Source organism: Tamandua tetradactyla, chromosome 12 (genome assembly GCF_023851605.1).
Source record: "Tamandua tetradactyla isolate mTamTet1 chromosome 12, mTamTet1.pri, whole genome shotgun sequence".
In the NCBI taxonomy this organism is placed as follows: domain Eukaryota; kingdom Metazoa; phylum Chordata; class Mammalia; order Pilosa; family Myrmecophagidae; genus Tamandua; species Tamandua tetradactyla.
Window position 1 is genome coordinate 15292545 of NC_135338.1, and position 7542 is coordinate 15300086.

Genomic DNA, 7542 nt, shown 5'->3' on the forward strand with positions numbered 1-7542 from the left:
CTGTCATTTCTTAATCTGTGTGGTGCCCCTTCTTCTCCCCTGCTCTCCAGGGAAATCCTGGCAACTGGCACTGAAGCAGGGACAGAAAAAGGGAAGTCTCCAGCAGATTGGAGAGGATTTTGTCATGTCACCAGGACCCAGAAGGAGGGAGAGTCCGGACTCCAAGAACTTGATAAAAAGTTTTGTTCTGGGAATGTGCTAACCAGGTTTACAAAGGGGCAATATTCTTCTTTACATGCTGAATGTAAAACTTTGCTTATACTTTGTTAAGGGCAAATGGGGTGAAAATAAAAAAGGATAAACTCACAGATTTATTTTGCATTATTGAGAAATAATGTCATTGGTTGCCAGAAAGAAGAACTGAAGAATTTAAATAGTCCATGAAGTAATAAAGGAATTCAAAAAGGTTTACAGGCAAGTATAGGTCTGTAAAATAAACCTATATTAAAAAGCAGAAAGATATTCCTGTTCTATTTGGTCTTGTGTAATTTAATTATAGCCGTATTACAACCATTTCAACATAGAAGTTCAGAAAATGAAAGTGATAATGGACATTAAAGTGATAGGCCAGTTGATGCTACAGATGAAATACAAAGGGAGGAAAAGTCCACTTCTTTTCCTTCTGAGGCATTTTCTTTTTTGCCCTCTGTAGATAAATTATCCCACAAAGGAATTTATTTTGAACAACCAGAATATACTTAGAGTCCTCCTCCTTTTGCTCTTCCCAATAAAGTAACAGATGAATGTCCACCACAATTTTCAGTTGTGGTTCCTAAAGGACCAATGGACTCATTGGGAATTCGACAAGCAAAGCTCAATTAGTGGGGTAGCTGGAAACTAATATGTTTCCAGTACTAATTACTCAAACTCCTCATAATGACCAATTTACTCAAGGAGGGCACTGATTTGAGCATGTACCTCTTCTTTTTAAAATTTTAAGAGTCAAAAGCTGCTTGTACTCAATATGGCACCTCCTCTCAATATACTGTGGGACTTTTAAGAGGACTAACACAGTCTGAGAGATTAATTCCATGGGACTGAGAGATACTTGCTCATGCTGCCTTAAGAGCTGCTCAGCTTTTACAATGAAAAATGTGTCTATTAGATGAAGCAAATCAACAAGCAGCTCAAAATGCTAATGCACAGCCACCAGTGCCAGTCCCAGCAGATCAGATTATGGGCACTGGACCATAAGCTTTGATAGGAGTTCAGGTGCAGTATGATGATGTGGCTATTGTTCAAATTTGACTTGCTTGTATTAGAGCTTGGGAACAAATTACTCCTCCTGGGACTGTTACCCCTTCTTTTAGAAAAATTTTACAAGGAACTAATGAACCATGTACTGATTTTATAGCTCAATTAAAAGAGAATATAGAAAAATCAGTATCTCAGGTGGAATTAAGAGATTTGTTATTACAAAGGCTTGCTTTTGATAATGCTAATACTGAATGTCAAAAGGCCTTATGCCTTATTAAAGCTGCTGGGGAACATCTAGAGGATAATCTTAAATGTTGCAGAGTCATTGGTTCTGAACCACATAGAATGCAAATGTTAGCTGAAGCTATTTCTGGAATAAACATAAAAGGGTCCCCAAAAGGGAAATGTTTCAAATGTGGAAAATTTGGACACATGAAAAAAGATTGCAAAACTAGAAATAATTTTGGAGCTCATTCCAAAACTAATAATGGTAATTTGGAAGTTAGATCAAGAAGAAATGCTCCCAGAAAATGTTCTAAATGTCAAAAAGGTTATCCTTGAAGCAATTAATGTAGGTCCCGATTTGATTTTGAAGGCAATTGGTTATCTGGAAACTGGATATGGGGGCCAGCTCAGGGCCCCTGTCAAAACAATGCTGGATGGATGCAATACCCAGTATAAACTCGCCCTGGTGATGTGTCCAAGATCCATCCCCTGCAATCAGCAGGAGAGCTGCAGTAGATTTACCTACTGTTGAAACTATTATGCTAGTCCCTGAAATCTAATCCTCAAAAATTAAGATGGGAATATATGGCCCTATTCCTGCACAAACAGTAGGACTCATGCTAAGAATAAGTAGTTTAAGTAGTAAAGGCATCTTTGTTCATATAGGAAACATTGATGAGAATTATAAGGATGAAATCCAAGTTATGATTTCAGTGGAAGGTCCATGTCAAATTGTAGAAGGAGACTGGATTGCTCAATTATTTATTTTACCATATATAGAATGGGACATTCAGGAAAGAAAAGGATGAGAGAATTTGGCAGTACTGGAAAACAAGTATACTGGCAAGAGTTATTAACAAGAGAAAGACTCATGCGCTATACAGACTGAAAGTAAATATTTTAAAGGACTTGTAGACAAAGGAGCAAACATTACTGTCACTGCTTTAAAATACAGGCCAGTGAACTGGTCTCTGCAAACATTAAGCCACCCTTTACATGGAATTGGCATGGTTAATGTTGTCCAATAAAGTGTTAATATCCTATCTTGTAAAGGGCCAGATGGTCAAACAGGAATCATTCAGTCTTTATGTTCTGGAAATAGTGCCATGACCAGCATGGCTCAGTGTCAGGACTGAAGGGAGGTGACAGTGAATTAAGAAAAAAAGAAAAGAGACAAAGATATAATTAAAGCTTGGACCAGGTGGGGCTCTGAGCTCTGATGGAGACCCATAGACCCCAAGAGGTTCAGCACAGCTTATTTATAGGGCTGTGAGGTAAAGAAATTAACAAAAGTATAACTGAAGAACTGGGGAGGAGGAAGTACCAGCTGAACCATCTGCTTCCCTGTGCCTGGATGAATCAAAAATTACACGTTTTCCAAGGTCTCCTTCTATCCCAGACTCAAGCAGCTTTGTAATACTTAGTCTTTTCAGGACATCAGGTGCCTATTACCACAAAGACAGCTTTGCTATATCTCTGCAGCAAGCATGTGACCTCTGTCTCATCCATGCCCAACACATAACAATAAATCTCTGGGGTGGAGACTTATTAGAACAAAGGGGAGCATATGTTAACATTCCATTCTTAGCTTCCACAGTAAAGGACATGATGAAAAATACGGGTTATAATTCATTTCAAAGCCCCTCACAAAATTTTAATATTCAAGGACGAAGTTTTTGCAAAAGCCTTGGCTATCCAAATTTATAATTGGGGCTGCTGCTGACATTACACCCCAACCCATACCCTTAACTTGGAAAACAAATGAGCCTGTATGGGTTGAGCAGTGGCCCTTATCTAAAGAAAAATTACAGGCTCTAATTCAACTGGTTCAAGAAGTGTTTAAAGCCAGACATGTAGAAGAATCTCATAGTCCTTGGAATTCTGCAGTGTTTGTTGTAAAAAACAAAACAAAACAGGAAAATGGAGAATGTTAACTGGTTTAAGAAAAATTACTGCTGTAATTAAACCTATGGTACTGTGACAACCTGGCTTATCCACACCAGTTATGATTCCTCAAAATTAGTTTATTACTGTGATAGATTTTAAAAATTGCTTCTTTACCATACCTTCAACAGAGTAAGATAAAGAGAAATTTGCTTTTACTGTGCCCACATACAATTATCAAGAGCCAGTACATAGATATCAGTGGAAAGTTCTTCCTCAAGACATGTTAAATAGCCCTACAATATGCCAGAGATATGTTGGGTCGGCTTCGCAACCTATCTGAGACAAATACCTTGAAGCATATATCATTCATTATATGGATGGAATTTTAGCAGCCATGGAACAAGAAGAACAGTTACAATTTTCTTTTCAAAGCTTAGAATAAACATTAAATAAAGTAAGATTAGAAATAGCACCAGAAAAAAATTCAAAAAACAGTTCCATATAAATATTTGGGCAGTATAGTAAATAAAACTACTGTTACTTCTCAAAAGGTTTAAATAAGGAAAGATCATTTACAAACACTAAATGACTTCCAAAAATTATTGGGAGATATTAATTGGTTATGACCCATGCTCAGAATACCTACTTATACCTTACATCATTTATTTGCTATTTTAAAAGGAGATCCTCAGTTAGATAGTCCCAGAATTAACCATTCAGGCTGAAAAAGAATTAGAATAGCTTCAAGAACATATTCATTCAGCTCAATTGCATAGAATTCAAATTGGAGTACCTGTATGGCTTTTTATTTTTTCAAAAAACACCAAATCAATTTTTTAATTAATTTTTTTAAAAAATTACAATAAAGAAACAAACATTCTTAACATATGCTCATTCCGTTCTACATATATAATCAGTAATTCACAATATCATCACATAGTTGCATATTCATCATCATGATCATTTCTTAGAACATTTCCATCAATTCAGAAAAAGAAATAAAAAGACAACAGAAAAATAAAAAGAAAACAGAAAAAATATATATACATACCATAAAGTTAGATCGGGGGAACAGGGAAAGTCACCGTGACTCGAGCTGTGTAAAATGTGCTGCCCCTTCTAGACGTCACCTGACCCTCTTGCTTAAAAACTGCCTGCACCAAGACCCAGGCACGAACTCACAACTCCCTATTTTGAGTTCTATGAGCTCTGCTGAGAAGCACAGGAATAAACTCACTCACTCTAAGGTTTCTTGGCCTGTTTTTTCTCTTTCGCCTCCAAAACCTTTCACATACCCCTTACCCCTCCCTTTCATTGATCACTAGCATTTCAAACTAAATTTATTTTAACACTTGTTCCCCCTATTATTTATTTTAATTCCATATGTTCTACTCATCTGTTGACAAGGTAGACAATCACACAGCCACATTGTGAAAGCTATATCATTGTGCAATCATCATCAAGAAACATGGCTACTGGAAAACAGCTCTACATTTTCAGGCAGTTCCCTCCAGCCTCTCCATTACTTCTTGGATAGCAAGGTGATGTCTACTTAATGAATAAGAATAACCTCCAGGATAACCTCTCAACTTTGTTTGGAATCTCTCAGCCATTGACACTCACTCTTTCCCCTTTTGGTTGAGAAGGTTTTCTCAATCCCTTGATGCTGAGTCTCAGCTCATTCCAGGATTTCTGTTGCCAGGAAGGTCCACACCCCTGAGAGTCATGTCCCACGTAGAGAGGGGGAGGGTGGTTTGCTTGTTGTATTGGCTGGAGAGAGTGGCCACATCTGAGCAACAAAAGAGGTTCTCTTGGGGGTGACTCTTAGGCCTAATTTTAAGTAGGCTTGACTTATCCTTTGTGGGGTTAAGTTTCATATGAACAAACCCCAAGACTGGGGCTCAACCTATAACTCTGGTTGTCCATACTGCTTGTGAGAATATTAAGAATTCAACTTAGGGAGCTTGAATTTGTCCCCATTCTCACCATTTCCTGAAGGGGACTTTGCAAATATTTTTCCACTCACTGATCAAATCACTCTGGGATTCATCAGGGCATCAATCTGGATGAACCAACAAAATCTCATGTCCTACCCAAGGTTCCATGCACTTATGGTATTCAACCAACTATCTACATAAGTTATATTAGGAGATGCACTAGTCAAAATATAAATTTTGTAAGAAATAAACATTTTTTGCTTTAGTCTCATACATGAGTTGAAATTTTAAAATATTACTTACCATCTATTTTCAGCACCCTGCAATAATGACATTCCTTTGGTCTTACTCATGCAAAAACATTTTTTAAATTTGCACATTTAGTCACTAGCATTATACACTCTATGCATTCCTAGATTATACCATCTCAGTCTTTATCATCTATCTTTCTTTGTGATTTCATTTATGCCCCCAGCCCTCCTCCTTCTATCATTCTCACATTCAGTTTCATTCAATATTTTAACATTATTGTATTACAGTTAGGTAGTATTGGGCTGCCCATTTCTGAGTTTCTATATTCAGTTCTGTTGCACAATCTGTATCCCTTCTGCTTCAATTACCCAATATCTTACCCTGTTTCTATCTCCTGATGGTCTCTGTTACCAATGAAATATTCCAAGTTTTTTCACTAATGTCAGTTCATATCAGTGAGACCACACAGTATTTGTCCCTTCATTTTTGACTAATCTCACTAATCTCAACATGGATGGACCTTGAGAACATAGTGTTCTCAAGGTCCATCCATGTTGTTACATACTTCATAACTTTATTCTGTCTTACAGCTGCGTAATATTCCTTTGTATGTATATGGCACAGTTTGTTTAGCCACCCTTCTGTTGATGGTAATTTTGGCTGTTTCAATATCTTAGTAATTGTAAGTAATGCTGGTATAAACATTGGTGTGCAATGTCCATTTGTGTCCTTGCCCTCATGTCCTTTGAGTAGAGACAGCATATAGATGGGTCCTGTTTTTTAATCCATTGTGCCAGTCTATGTCTTTTGATTGGGGAGTTTAATCCATTAACATTTAGTGTTATTACTGCATGTATAGTATTTTCTTCTACCATTTTGCCTTTTGGATTTTATATGTCATGCCTAATTTTCCTTCTTTTTACCTTTACTCGTAGTCTTCCTTTCTACATTCTTCTCCACACTTCTCTCTTCTGTCTTTTCATATCTGTCTCTAGTGCTCCCTTTAATATTTCTTGCAGAGCTAGTCTCTTGGTCACAAATTCTCTCAGTGATTTTTTTGTCTGAAAATGTTTTAATTTCTCCCTCATTTTTGAAGGACAATTTTGCTGGATATAGAATTCTTGGTTGGTAGTTTTTCTCTTTTAATAATTTAAATATATCATTCCACTGTCTTCTCGCCTCCATGGTTTCTGCTGAGAGATCTATGCATAGTCTTATTGGGCTTCCCTTATATGTGATGGACTGCTTTTCTCTTGCTGCTTTCAAGATTCTCTCTTTCCCTTTGACCTCTGACATTCTGATTAGTCAATGTCTTGGAGTACATCTATTTGGATATTCTCTTTGGGCTACGCTGCACTTCTTGGATCTGTAATTTTAAGTCTTTCATAAGAGTTGGGAAATTTTCAGTGATAATTTCTTCCATTAGTTTTTCTCCTCCTTTACCTTTCTCTTCTCCTTCTGGGACACCCAGAACATGTAATTTCATCTGCTTCATATTGTCCTTCATTCTCTGAGTCCCTGCTCATAGTTTTCCATTTTTTTCCCTATATTTTCTTTTTCTTGCTCAATTTCAGATGTTCCATCCTCCAGTTCACTAATCCTATGTTCTGTCTCTCGAAATCTACCATTGTAGGTTTCCATTGTTTTTTTCAACTCTTCTACCATGCCTTTCATTCCCATAGGTTCTGTGATTTGTTTTTTCAGACTTTTGATTTCTTCTTTTTGTTCATTCCTTGCCTTCTTTATATCCTTCCTCAATTCATTGATTTGATTTTTGATGAGGTTTTCCATGTCTGTTCGTATATTCTAAATGAAATGTTTCAGCTCCTGTATCTCATTTAAATTATTGGTTTTTTCCTTTGACTGGGCCATATCTTCAATTTTCCTAGTGTGATTTGTTATTTTTTGCTGGTGTCTAGGCATTTAATTACCTTAATTAGTTTATTCTGGAGATTGCTTTCACTTCTTTTACCTACCTTTTACCTTCTTTTGCTGGATGAATTTGTTGTCTGTCTGTTCTTTGACATTCAGTTCAGCTTTTTGT